Source organism: Corylus avellana, chromosome 2 (assembly GCF_965113065.1).
Source record: "Corylus avellana chromosome 2, dhCorAvel1.hap1.2, whole genome shotgun sequence".
In the NCBI taxonomy this organism is placed as follows: domain Eukaryota; kingdom Viridiplantae; phylum Streptophyta; class Magnoliopsida; order Fagales; family Betulaceae; genus Corylus; species Corylus avellana.
Genome location: NC_142491.1, coordinates 6,774,424 through 6,788,634, shown reverse-complemented (window position 1 = coordinate 6,788,634; position 14,211 = coordinate 6,774,424). Strand labels below are relative to the sequence as shown.

Genomic DNA, 14,211 nt, shown 5'->3' with positions numbered 1-14,211 from the left:
AGAAGTCAGAAAAGAAGGCAGCAACTCTGGCTCTGGAAATGACTCCACGTCTTCAGATTTGCCACCGATACTCAAATCTCTAAGAGACGGGAGTTCTTGCAAACCCCATCCCATCCGACCGGCAAAGAGTTTATCACAATTAATAACGCCAAAAGTTTTCAGATTGGAAGGAAAGCCCCCTTCGGGAAACGACTCAACTCTTGGACAAGTATGTATATAAAAACGGGTAAGAGAAGGCAGGACTGTATGCATCTTCTCTGGCAGTGACATCAGACTTCCACAATGTTGGACAATAAAGGATATAAGTTGGGGGGCACGAATTCCTCCTTTTGGAAAAGATACAAAATTAGGGCAGTTGCTGATGAGAATATCCGAGGTCACTAAATCACGTCCATGTTGTTCTGAAACTGTTAAAAATTCCATATTCTTACACCCCAATATAGTTATATTAGAAAGCCTCGGGAATAAATCTAATGGAAATGACTTGAGGGAATCACAATCTTCCAACCGCAATCTTTCAAGGGATGAAAAGTCTAAGTGTGTTGGGAGCTCTAACTTCATACATTTCTCGATTATTAACACTTCAAGACAGTTGTTGGAGGCCACCATAAAAAATGAAAGAGACTCAATTTGATATAAAAAATGAAAATGAACCAATTAAATATTTAGAAAATGGATTAATTAGCTAACCTTCAAGAGTTGATATATGCCTCGCAGGATCATACATTCTATTTGCTTCTTGTAATTGTGACCCACGCTCTTTGATCTTCTGCTAGTTAAAACAAATTTCCATGAAACTAATTGAAACAAAAAGAAATCTGTATATATTAAAGAATATAGGAAAGTTATTACCTGAATATGTTGTTGCCGCCTTTAAGATATTATGACAGAAAATGGGACTCTTACGACGGGGCTTTTGGCTCATCCAATATATTCTTTATTATCAATCAATATGTGTTCGACGTTAGGAATCTTTCGCCGTTCTTTTTCTTTCTTGCTTTTCCACCGTTTCCTCAACAAAGGGCAATCTAGGATGTGTATTACAGATAGGGAGGTAGGCAACCCTTCTTTTGGCATGTACTCCAGCTTAGGGCAGGTCACGAACGACAATTTTTGAAGAGAGGTGAGGTGTTGAAGCCCTCTCTTGTCCAAAGATTTCATATTTGGAAATGAATATATATAAAGAGAAGTCACAGAAGAAGGCAGCAACTCTGGCTCTGGAAATGACTCCACGTCTTCATTTTCGCTACCGATTCTCAAATCTCTAAGAGACGGGAGTTCTTGCAAACCCCATCCCATCCGAACGGCCAAGAGTTTATCACAATTAATAACGGCAATAGATTTCAGATTGGAAGGAAAGCCCCCTTCGGGAAACGACTCAACTCTTGGACAAGCACGTATATGAAAATCGGTAAGAGAAGGCAGGAGTGTATGCATCTTCTCTGGCAGTGACCTCAGGCTTCCACAATGATAGACAACAAAGGATGCAAGTTGGGGGCCATGAATTCCTCCTTTCGGAAAAGATACAAAATTAGGGCAGTAGCTGATGCTAATCCGCGAGGTCACTAAATCACGTCCATGTTGTTCGGAATCTGTAAAAGATTTCAGATTCTTACACCTCCTGATATCGATAGATTTAAGCGTTGGGAATAAATCTAACGGAAATGACTTGAGGGAATCACAACCGTCCAACTCCAACCTTCGAAGGGATGAAAAGTTTAAGTGTGTTGGGAGCTCTAACTTCATACATTTCTCGATTCTTAACACTTGAAGACAGTTGTTGGAAGCCACCATTCCTATGGGAAAGGATTCTAGTGCGTCAAATCCTTCAATTTTGAGCTCCCGCAATTTAGTTGGTAATTCCTTTAGCAGAACCTCATTACAATCTCTTAAATGTAATTGTCGTACAACAGGAGCCTTTGAGAGTGAAGCCATCAGCAGCGGACATTCATGAATCTCAAGTTTGACTGCAGAAGGAAGATCGACAGGTAGCCCTCCTATTAACTTAGGACAATCAGTAATATAAAGCTCTTCGAGTTGTGGAAAAGCTCTACCTTCGTTTTCAGCACCAAAAGAAGACCATTCCTCCCAATTTAACATTCGCTCGAACCTTAGAACTTTCAGGGCTCCAAATGGTTTAACGGTTGAAGAATTGTTGCCATAAAACTCACGAACCACTTTAACAACTCCTTCAAACCCAACAATAGAGAGGTGCTCCAAAGAGGGTAGCTCTCCAAGTGATGGCAAGTTGGGACAAAGTTTACAATTTTTTAGGTGAAGGGACACCATCTTAGAGTACGAAAGATGCCCAACCCAATCTGGAAGACTTTCGGCGCAATAGTTGTTGATAGTGAGACTTTTCAAGTTACTATGGGGCCGCAGATTGTCAAGTACAGATCTTTGACATTCTGAAATATTAGTATCCAATGAATTCCATTCCAACACCAACTCCTCAAGGTACTTCCTGTCTTTCAAGCATGCTTTCAGAGCATTCGTAGGAGATACATCATTTTGGAGCTCTGAAATAGAAAGCTTTCCTCGAAGATTTGCAAGTTTTTCCAATTCTTCAATGCAAGCCCCACTATGTTTGCTGATGATAAATTTACTTAAAGTTTGTAGACATTTTAGTCTACCCAATTGCATTGGCATTTCCGTTAGGGCAATTCCACTAATATCAAGATGACGCAAGTTAATGAGTTTTCGCATGTCTCTTGGTAATGCAGAAAGATCTTTACATTCTGATAAATTCAATGTTTGCAAATTGCACAACTTACATATGGAATCAGGTAACATTGTAATTGCAGTAGAAAAAAGGTTCAAGTAACGTAGATGCTTAATTTCGCCAATTGATTCAGGCAACTCAGTCATATTTCGATAGTAAGATAGTGAGATCACCCGCAAGTGTCTTAATTTTGGCAATAAATCAAATGGTACTCTTTTAGTTAAGCGGAAGTAATTGTGTTTTGGTGACAACCCCAATGTGAGAATTGTGTGCAATCGAGTAGCCTCGCAAAGAACTTCAAACTTCTTAAAGTTATTAAATTCTCTTCTGAAATACGAGAAATGGCGAGTCTTTTTCATTTTTTCATCAGAATGGTCAACCTCTAACCTGAATGTAAATTGTCCAGACACAAATTTTGCCAAGTCATTGACAAGATCATGCATTACAAAACCTTTTTCATTGGCACTTGACTGTTCCAATAATGATCTTGATGCCAAATCAAGGAAGTAATCTTCACCAACTTCTTCCATTCTTTTGTTTCTAGTTTCTTGTAAGAAACCTTCTGCCATCCATAATAAGACTACTTGATCTTTTTCAAAAATATAGTCTTTAGGAAATATTGAACAGTAAGCAAAGCATTGCTTTAAATGTGAGGGAAGATATTTGTAGCTTAAACTTAAAGCTGGAAGAATATTTGTTTTGTCAATTGGCGAGTCCCATAATTCACTCTTCAATATCTTCTCCCATTCATCAACTTCTAGTTTAAATCGCAAGATACCCCCAATTGCCTTGGCTGCTAAAGGTAGGCCGTCACACTTTTTCACAATTTTTCTGCCTATCACTTCTAGCTCTGGATGTGCATCAGAGTTGCCATTGTGGAATGCATGTTTTGCAAATAATGACCAACAATCTTCTTCCATTAACATCTTTAGATGATAAGTTGGAACAGTGCGCATAATTGATGCAACACCTTCATTGCGTGTTGTTACAATGACCATACTTCCTTGTGCCCCGGATTTAAATGAGCTACTTAAGACCTCCCATTCAGCATAATTCTCATTCCATACATCATCTAAAACAAGTAGGAATTTCTTCCCCAACAATTTCTCTTTTAGGGTAAGTTGAAGCAGATTTAGATTCTTACTATCAGCATTAGGAGACAAACCTACTTCCTCTAAAATTATTTTTGTTAGCTTTAACACGTCAAACTCATCCGAAACACAAACCCATGCTTGAAGGTCAAAATGTTCCTTAACCCTCTGATCCTTATATACAAGCTGAGCAAGGGTGGTCTTGCCAATTCCTCCCATACCGACAACGGGAATCACACACAGATTTCCATTGCCAGTTGCATCATTTGAGAGCAACAAGCTTATTATTTTTTCCTTATCATCATCCCTACCAAGAATATCAAATTCTTCGACCAAAGAAGTCGTGGGCAATCTTTTTGATGATTCTCCTCCAACACCTTCTTTCAGACCTAGAACATCCTTTTGTCGTGCTACATATTCTAGTCTTTCAAGTACCTCTTTTAACTTTAGCTCTATCTCCTTAACAAAATGATTATGAGAAGTAGAAATGAAGTTTCGTACCTTACTTGCAGTGGTTTGAAATTCAGCATCCAACTTACGTTGCAAGGCTTCAGTGGCTATCTCGTCCAAGACGTTTTCTGCATCATAAACAACATCTTTCAACTCATCGAGCCACGCTTTCACAGCAGGCTTTGTAAACTGTTTTTCCTCCGCGTCTTCAAGCAGTGCATTCACGGACAGCAATGCTATCTTCAACTTGTGTAAGAGCCCCTCGTTGAGTTTTTGTCCCCGAAAAAAGTCAAGGAACTCGCCAGATGCCATTCGTTCAAAAAAGACTTGGAGAAGGGGAGAGAGAAGTAGGCTTGCAACCTCAGCCATGTTTTATTCTTTGCAAATCCAAGGAAAAGAAGGAAGATGAATGGAGCAAAGGGCAGAGTAAAAAGAAAGGGCAACGGAAGAGACGAAAGAAAATGGAGGAAGATGATTGCAAGAAACAGCAGAGCAAAATGAGAGATACTGCAAGCTATATGTTTTGCTTTGTAAACCAAAGAAGGCGTACGGGAAACATCCAATGGGAGTGATGGACCCACACGGCTCATGGACTAGTGAAGTAAAGTAACACTCATTGATGAAGCACTTGCGGCAGCTTTTGAGGGTCCGTTGGTCCAATGAATGTGGTGGACTCCACACCACGTGATTGAATCAAAGTAATCAAAGAAAACGGAAAGCAGGAAAACTGATGATGTTTTAACACCTCTATTTTATTGAGGAGGTGATGTGTAGACCACCAACTTGGGAGGTAAATGCCATGTGGAAGGTGAGAAGATTCCAAGTCTTCGCTTGTATGGAAATGAGTTAAAGAAAAATATGATAATTAAGATAAATTTTAAATAAGTATCATTTAAATATTGTATGGAAATGATATTTAGTTTCAGTTGATCCTAATTGTATGGAAATGAATGAAACAAAAATTACCCCTGTTTGCTCTCTGCTTGTCTTGTATACCCACTCATGAGAGAAAATAATTGAAGCTAATGTAGCTTCCCAATATGAAACAGATCGAAGTGTTGCAATATGATATCACCACAAATAATTGAAATTATCTTGTGTCCAAAGGCATAGATAGCCTCATGGTAGGACTGTACCATTTGAGGAGGCCATTACCATAAAATATAGTTTTATTTTTCTTTCCTGAGTACCATAACATAGTCCAATTGCCATTACCATAATATATAGTTTTTATTTTTTTCATTTCCCATCACTTTAAAGGAAGAAACAAGAAAAAGTAAATCAAACAAGAAAGAAGAAACAAAGTAACATGTAATTGCTTTAGAAAATGACAGAACAATCACCAAGGGCATGACCGACCTTTCGCCATCAAATACTCCTTCAATCAAGACTCCATTGATTGTTTCCAAAAGTCTTCCGAGCAAAGCTGAATAAATTAGATTATCTTATTTGAGAGGAAGAAACAAACGTCTCTCTTTCAATAATATATCGTCTTTGGTTGGGCTGCTTGACTCGAATTTTATAAGAGGATTTGGTTGGAGATTCAATTCTACCCAATAAAAGTTAAAATAAGGAGAACAAGACATTAACGTCATATACAATTATTTTAAGCCTAAGATGAGCATCCTCTTGCTTACAATAAGATTCTTAATTACCTAATACAACAACCATCTTCTCCTTCTTTATTATCAATAATTTATGTAGAATAATGGTTGAGTGGGTCAAATTAGTCGGCTAATAACTTTAAGAAATGGAAATTAATTGTGCAAGGGAAAGTGAATACCGCTGTTCACAGATATATTACATTATCTTATTTGAGAGGAAGAACCAAAGGTATCTTCCATTATCTTAAGAGAATCCAATTATACCTAAATGACAAAAGTTACCACATTGTATCTATCATTTAAAAGAAAACTGATGCTATTGGATGACCCAATAAGCTCCCCAGTTGATACAAATTATACAATGCCAAAAAAATAATAATAAATAAATAACCAAAAATGGGCCAAGTAAAAAATGACCTGGTCCAGTAACTTCTTAGCCCAAGAATCAAGAAAAAGGCCGTTAAAAAAGGCAATTTTTGTAGGTGTCCAGAAGATTGGCTGCGGGTAGGCACACCTGCAACTCCTCTAAGCCTTTCCAAGTCTCAAGCACAAAAGCTATTAGTGCTATCTAAGACTCCAGCCTTTCCAAGTCTCAAGCAAACTTGTTCTTCAAAAATTTTCTCGCCAGTTTTCCTGCTATCTCATTCTCACAAAGCTGAGTCTTGAGATTTGAACTGTGTGACAAAGCTAAGATAATATTTCAACCGCATCAGCAGATGGTCACTGCAACATATCAAAGCACCATCCATTTTCTGGTATTTGGGTTATAGAGATGAAGAAATCCAATAACTTTGGGCACCCGTTAACAGAAATAACTCCATCATACAAATTACAAAGCCATTAATTATGACACTAGTCTTTTGTAGTCAAACTCTTAAAAAAGAAACATTGTATTCCCACTATAATTACCCTTGTACTGAAAATGCTGTTGAACAAGCTAGGAGGGCAGAAAATTGGAAATGCACATGAAAATTCATTTCCATACAATAAATGATATTATTGGTGTTGAAGTGCAACAATATCATTATGTTGATTTGGACGGCTCTTAGAACATGCCTTGTGGAGTGCGATTCCGAATGCCATAAAAGGCTTTTCTGAACAACAATTAATTTTTAGATGAAATTGTCTTAACGCCCGATCCAATATGTAGTAGTGGATAAAGAAGAAAGAAGAGAAGAAGACCAAGTGATCCAAAAGCAAATGGGACAGCTTTTGTGTCTCTTTCTCGCTGATCTAGTCCATTGAATGTGGTGAACTACTCCACACCACGTGATTGAATCGGAGTAATCAAAGTGATGCATGTAAAAGTCCACAACCAAATTTTTTTCCTTGATTGGCTGGCTTTACTTTTTTGAGAGGAAGAAGAAGCAAAGGTCTATCTTTTACAACTACTGTATATAGTTTGTATTACTTTCTCTTGGTTGGCTTAAAAATAATATTTTAAGAAAATAAAGAGCGAAATAAATAATCTATTAGAATTTGTATTACTTTCTCTTGATTACACGTCCTCGTCCACCCAAAGAAATAAATAGAAAAAGAAAGAAAATTCTAGAAGAATTGAAGAGAGAGGCAGAGCAAAGGCCTTGCATGGGCCCAAGATCCGGCCTCCATGATCATATTGTAAAAAGGAAGAACAAGTCCCCAAAGGGTAGCTTAATCGGCTGTGAACCCCGCCTCATGAGGCAAACAACTTCCCACTCCTTTTCCCTCCTCCACAGTCAAATTCAATTTATTTTTAAAGCTTCAACCAAAGTTACTTTGCCTGGCCTGGTTTGCTAGTTGTCTGTTTTAAAAGATTGATTGAACATCGATCATGTAATCCTGGGTTCATCAGCTAAAAACATCATGTAACATTTAGCTTTACTAATAACTTGTAAAATGATTGCATCCGCAAAAGAACAGGCTTTCTCATTCTTCAGGCTATCATCATTTTAGATCAAATTCCATAAAGAATGAATGTGCACAGGTTATCCTTAAGAAGAATTCAATTTTCCAAATCATGCATAAGCATTAATGGCGTTTCTTTTTCTCCTAATACTAAGAAAATGAAAGAGAAAACAATCACATAGTAGCATATTTGAATTGCGTTATGGTGAACACCAATTTCATATATACAACAAAATTAATCTACTCCTCTTTGTGCAAATTAAATAGTCACACTAGCACCCAAAAATAATCTCACAATGCAAAATAATTTCTTCCTCAAACTCTAGGTGGAAGATTCTAAAACCTCGAGTTTGATTTTCTTCTTCTTTCTATCTCTCTCTCTCTTTGTTGGAGATGGCAACACTTGATGGCGGTGATTGGAGGCGGTCGGCGACAGTGATCTGGGTTGAAATAGGTTTGAGCTTTAAACAATACTACAAGGCCAACCAAACAAAAAAAATGAGCCAACTATGGGGCAAAATAAGAGCCCTCTTTGGCCTGAAATGAGAGCCAACTATTGGCTAAAATGTGCTTGAGCTTTAAACAATACCACCAGGCCGAACAAAAAATGAGCCAACTATAGGCTAAAGCCAACTTTGGGCTGAAGTGAGAGCCAACTTTGGGCTGAAATGACATGGGTTTTAAACAATACCACCAAGGTTGAGAAAAAATAGGCCAACTATGGGCTAATGGATGGGCAACTTGGCTTCTTTTGATTTTTTTTTTGTCAACCGAGATTTTTCTTCTCTTTTTTTTTTTCTCGGTTTAATTTTTTTTTCATCAAGAATATCCTGTTCGCGGATTACATTAGGCTACAGTAAGGAGTACCTTAGTCTCATAACCAAACAGACCTAAATTCCTAAATCTAAACCAAGATATCATATTCCTAAACTAGAATAGGAAATATATGTGCACTGAAATAGCAAAATAGTAAAAAAAAAAAAAAAAAAAAAAAAAGAAATAGCAAAATAGGAATTAAAACAAACCCCGTACCCAAACACACTTCTTCTCCACCACAAAACAAACCCCTGAAAATCTAGCGTGAGATGAAGCCCATAGCTCTGGCGACTTCGATAGTGGTGTTGTTACTATAGGAATAATCGCAGGAGCTCTTTCACGCTGGTTGAGCTACAGTTTGACTTAGGGGTGATATGAAAATAATCCCAAATACTTTCCCTTTTCGGATTCGACCCTGAGACCTTCCATCCACAAAATGTTAAGAGTTAGCATGAATGCCACTAGACCACCATCGAGAGGTGAGTAGCAAAACTTGGTCCTTGATACGGAATGATATTAGTTTTGGTTAAATTTTTTTTTTTTTTTGGTCTATTGAAGTTTCAGTTGATCCCTTTTTATTGTGTATGGAAATGAATTAAAGAAAAACGATCCCTTTTTAGTTTATGCCTTGCTCGTAAAAGTAGAAAAAAGGAGAAAATTTGAAGTTTGGGTTTTGAATATATATGATTCATGATATGAATTGAAGTTTACAAGTAGGTATTACCAATAAAAAAAAAAAAAAAAAAGGAAATGATATGGGTTAATTAATCATCAATAAAAATAAAAAAAAAAGGAAATGAATTGAAGTTTGGGTTTTGAAAATTGTAGTTGATTGTTTTATTATGAAATTGAAGTCCCTAAATATGATAGTAATTTGAGAAAAAAGATGAAATCGCACAAGTGGAGGTGAATGTTGTTGTCAATGGATTGATTGTAAGTAAAAACATCATGTTAAGACAGGCTGTCATCATTTTAGACCAAATTCCATTAAGAATGAATGTGCATAGGTTATCCTTAAGAAGAATTCAATTTTCCAAAGGAAATGATATGCTTTTCTTTTGGTTTTTTAAGAAACGTCAAAACTTATTCTTCTTTTTTATCGGATAAAGAGATTTTTGTAGAGTTAATTGATCAAAGAGAAATTTAACCTCAAATATCATATTTGTAGCGTGATGGATTTAATTGTCGGCCAAAATATCACTATAATTAATATTCAAATATATAGAGATCAAGTTTTTCTAAATTAGGTTAGGATTTTTTTTTTTTTTTTTTTTTTTTTAACCTTAGGGTTTTTGTATTTTGTATGCTACATATTAAGGCTATCGTAGATTAATTAATAACTATCTCATCCAATTTTCTTTTAGATTACAATTTTTATATTTAAAAAATCTAGTACATGCATATATATAGGGTTGTCCTTAATTTGTCCCCGTGGGATTGGTTTGAGATCCTATAGGGTTGTCCTTAATTTGTTCATATGAAATCAAAATGTTGTTTCTGGGGCAGCCCTTTTCAGTTTGTGTCTGTTTGTTGCTTTGTCTCTCTCTCTCTCTCTCTTTCGGTTGTGTTGGGGTTGAATTTTGAGCCCATCTGGGTAATGGACTTGTTATTTTTGTCATTAATTATTGATTGCTTGTGATTTTTGGGTACATGGACATACTCATCATTAGTTTAGTGCTTTTTTAATTGGGTTAAATATAAATAAGGTACATGTGGTTTGCACCAAAATCAAATAGTTACATGAATTTTCATAAATGGTATTTGTGGTTTGCAAATAAACACGTACACTTGATACCTCTGTTAAGATTCTGTTAGATTTTTTTAACGAAAATCCATGTTACTCTTACACACGGCGTGGTACCTGAGTTTTTCGGTACACATCATATATACATTACCGCAAGTGAACAATATGCTTTAAAAAATAAAAAAAGAAAATAAGAAAATAAAAGAAGCATCATCTTTTAGTTGCCAAATCTGTCCATGAAAATCAAACTTGACGGTACGTAGTTGAATTGACCATGCATGACATTTTCTAAACCAGCAAGAAAAGAAAAAGAAAAAAAAAAAAGCCAAGAAAAAGAAAGAAGATTTGTAAAAAAAGAAAGAAAGACCAACTAGCTAGCTTGATAGCAAGCCGAAATGCAGCAGAGGCGTGAGTAGCTGAACCTGCAGAATGAAAACCAGTAGACAAAAGCAAAACAAAGAAAGACAAACGTGAACCTATGTGCCAGCTGCGTGAACAAACAAAAACTGTTTATAAATGCAATACCAAAAAAATACAAATTATTTTTGCGAAATCACAATCTCAAATGCACGTTACCTTAAAAGGCATAATTAAGATCGAATCTCCCCCAAAGTAAAATTTTTAAATTTTACTAAAGAGTGAAGGATTGATTTTGTTAAATATTTGATTGATGCAATTTAATTAAGAGCTTTCCTTAAAAATAGAATTTCAAAATTTACAAGTAGAGTAAAGACTTTAAAAAATAACATGGTTTACCAAATGCCTTTACGATTTTAAAAAGTAATGATTTAAAAAACGTACGTAATTTTTAAAAACACAATTTTTTAAATTGTAAGTATTAAAATATTTATTTAATTTATGCTTGTTTATTTTCCAAGAAACTAATAAATGTTTGTATTATATCTTAGAAAGATGGATAGTATTAATTTCTCTATATATTTAATGGATATTAATTAAATATCATTCATTGCGATTTTACAAATCAATAGCATTAATTATCTCTCCATATTTTCTCCAAACGCTCGATTCTTGAAAAACAATTAATAGCTCGGAAGATGGAGAGTTTCCAAGATTTTGTTTTGTTCATAAGAATAACTGGCCGGAGAATAATTATTCTTCTCTAAATGAATAATTATTTTTACTCATGATCCCGATATAATCGAAGGACCCCAAAAAAAATTCAAATACCAACCTCCATCCAGGATAATTACATCCATCATGAATCGTCGTAGTAATATAAAGATTAATTTGATCAGTTTAATTTTTAATTTTTTAACTTACAATTGTTAGATATATAGTATTCATTTATGCTTATTTATTGTTTCCAAAAACTCAATGTTAATTTGCCTGACATCTTAGAAAGTTCGATAGTATTAATATCCATATTTAATGCATATTAAATATCATTCCAAGCGTATCATGCATTATCTCCATATTTTCTCCAAACCCTCGATTATTGAAAAACATTTAAATGCTCGGAAGGTGGAAAGAATTGTTTCTGATTCTTGAGAGTATATAACTGTTCTTTTATTTGATTTCACGCTATTCTTGGAAAATAATTATTCTCGTGCCAAGAAAAATAAGTATTTCTCAACACAAAAAAAAAAAAATACTATTCCTTATTCAAGTCAAAATAAATTAATCATTTAGCTTGTCACAAAAGCCCCAACCTTCTCGTCGCCCACGGCCGAAGAAAACTCCAGAGACCGTCTCTTCCCAACCAGGTATCTCTCTCTCTCTCAATCTCTTCTATTGAAGTCTATCTTCGTACTTCTCTTTCTCTTTCTCTATATCTCGAACAATTCTAAAACTAACTAAAACCGTTCAGGCCCCTCTATCAGGAAATGTCGTCGCAGCCGGCTAAGGTACAAATTTTGTACGTAAATTTTAATTTCAATTTTTATCAGGCCAGGCTGCTGCCCATTTTGTTTCCTCACTTTAGTTAGTTATTCAATTTACATATAAATCTTAATGGATTTCTTTCATGTTTATGACAGGTAGTGATATTGAAGGTGCACTTGCAAGATGAAACAGCGAAGCAAAAGGCCATAGAGCTACTCTCTCGTCTTCAAGGTACGTATAGCGCATTTTTACCTGATTCTAATTCTGCTATAATCGGTTCAAAATCTCAACGCTATATATTCTGTTTCAATAATTCCAAGCTGATTTGGCAAATTAGTTTATTTGATTTATTTCTTGAATTTTTCTTGATTTACATAAAGAAATGTCACATCACATCTCATGCTGACAAATTTGGCTGGTTCTATAACCTGATCAATTAGGTGTGGATTCAGTCTCCGTGATAACTACATCAACCGGATCCATGTCCCCGTGATCGGGGACATGGATCCGGTTGATGTAGTTATCAAGTTAAGGAAGCTCTGCACCACGGACATATTATCTATATCCGATAAGGAGGATGCTGGGTTGCATTTCTTTAACAAGAGGTTGTATCTGTTAAACTGCGCAAGTACTATGTGCCAAAAATGACAAAAATAACCTTTAAAAATTATAAAAAAAAATAATAATAATTTTTGACTCACACCCTTTGTTTTTTTTTTTTTTCAAATTTATAAAGATATTTGTTTCTTTGAGAATTATTAAGAGTATTTTTGTGGGACAAAATGAATACATTGTAATATTTAATTTTTAGTAATTTTTATATATGTATGCTGTTCACTTACTATTGCAATATATAAGGCATGCAAATTTTTATAACTGTCATGAATGCTTGTGTACGAGTCGTTGCTTTGGGACCTTGGGCGCTTGACTCAAAACTTACGATATGTGTGAAAGCAGTACGTAGGATCAATTTTCAGTGCTTTTGTTTTTTTTTTTTTTCTACCAAGTGGTTATGTTTTATCTAAACTATCATATTGATGTTCTCTATGTTTGAAAACCACCGGTGAGCTCCGGTTCTTTTACCCCCACTGTCCCTCTCTCTCTTTGCAACTAGTCCGCCATTTTGAGTGATATCTGGCACAGCGTAATGGGTTGGCCCAGTCGGGTCAGCCAACTTAATAACAAATTTTAAAATAAAAAAAAAACTGGGCCAAACGTGTTGAAAACCCTACCCGAATTTTAAAACCCTAACCCGCGAAAATCCTTCAATTCCAACCCGAAAACCCTAACCCTAGCCGCCCACCTTCCCATGCGCCGGCCGCGCAGGGCTGGCGCCCAACGGCCAAACGGCCGCGGTGAATGGCGTCCATATACTTTTCATCCTTCTCACCTGCCCAAGTCGCCTAGCCTGTTATCTTTCTTTTTCAAGGAACGTTTGAAAGTTACAGACTACTGTTTCTCTCATCCTCTTCCTCACTTAAATGTGGTTATCTTTCTCATACTGTTCACCCTAACAACCTACGTTTGAAAGTTGGTGCGCCGTCACATGAAAAGAAAGGTTCTCGTAACAAGTGGAGCCCACATGTAAGCTTCTCATAACAAGTGGAGCCCACGTCACATTCAAGAAGACAAAACAAATCAAGAAAGAATCACCTTCTCTTATATGTGACGTGAGCCAACGTGGAAGGACGAAAGAAAAGCAACAATTAAAGAGAAGTGAGCCACGTGGAACCTACAACTTCCTTTTTCTCTTGGCCTAAAGAGAAAAAGGACGGAAACAAGTTGACGCAAACGTTGTCTCTTACTTTACTCCAAAGGTACCTACGTGGGCCACTAAAGAGAAAAAGTAATTTTATTGACATTCCTTAAGCTTTAGCAATGATTTCATTGCTAAAGCTTATGACATTGATTTCAACCCAAAACATTTTAGCAATGTCAATAAAGTAATTTTATTGACATTGATTTCAACCGAAAACATTTTTTTGGCATTTAGCTCATATGAAAAATTAAAGGCAACCGAAAAATTATAGCAGCCTACAGTGACTCAAGTGATGG

At 35.9% G+C, this 14,211-nt stretch overlaps 1 pseudogene across 1 annotated transcript in view; it reads right to left on the bottom strand.

Moving 5' to 3' along the window:
• The window catches only part of LOC148587264 (putative disease resistance RPP13-like protein 1 pseudogene), a 49,338-nt pseudogene extending 44,691 nt beyond the window's left edge, over positions 1-4,647 (bottom strand). Inside the window, exons 1-2 of the transcript XR_015911518.1 lie at positions 853-4,647; positions 691-769 (exon numbers count right to left, since the gene is read on the bottom strand). The product of XR_015911518.1 is annotated as a putative disease resistance RPP13-like protein 1 pseudogene (transcript). The remainder of the gene's footprint in view (positions 1-690; positions 770-852) is intronic.
• Positions 4,648-14,211: the final 9,564 nt, after the last annotated feature.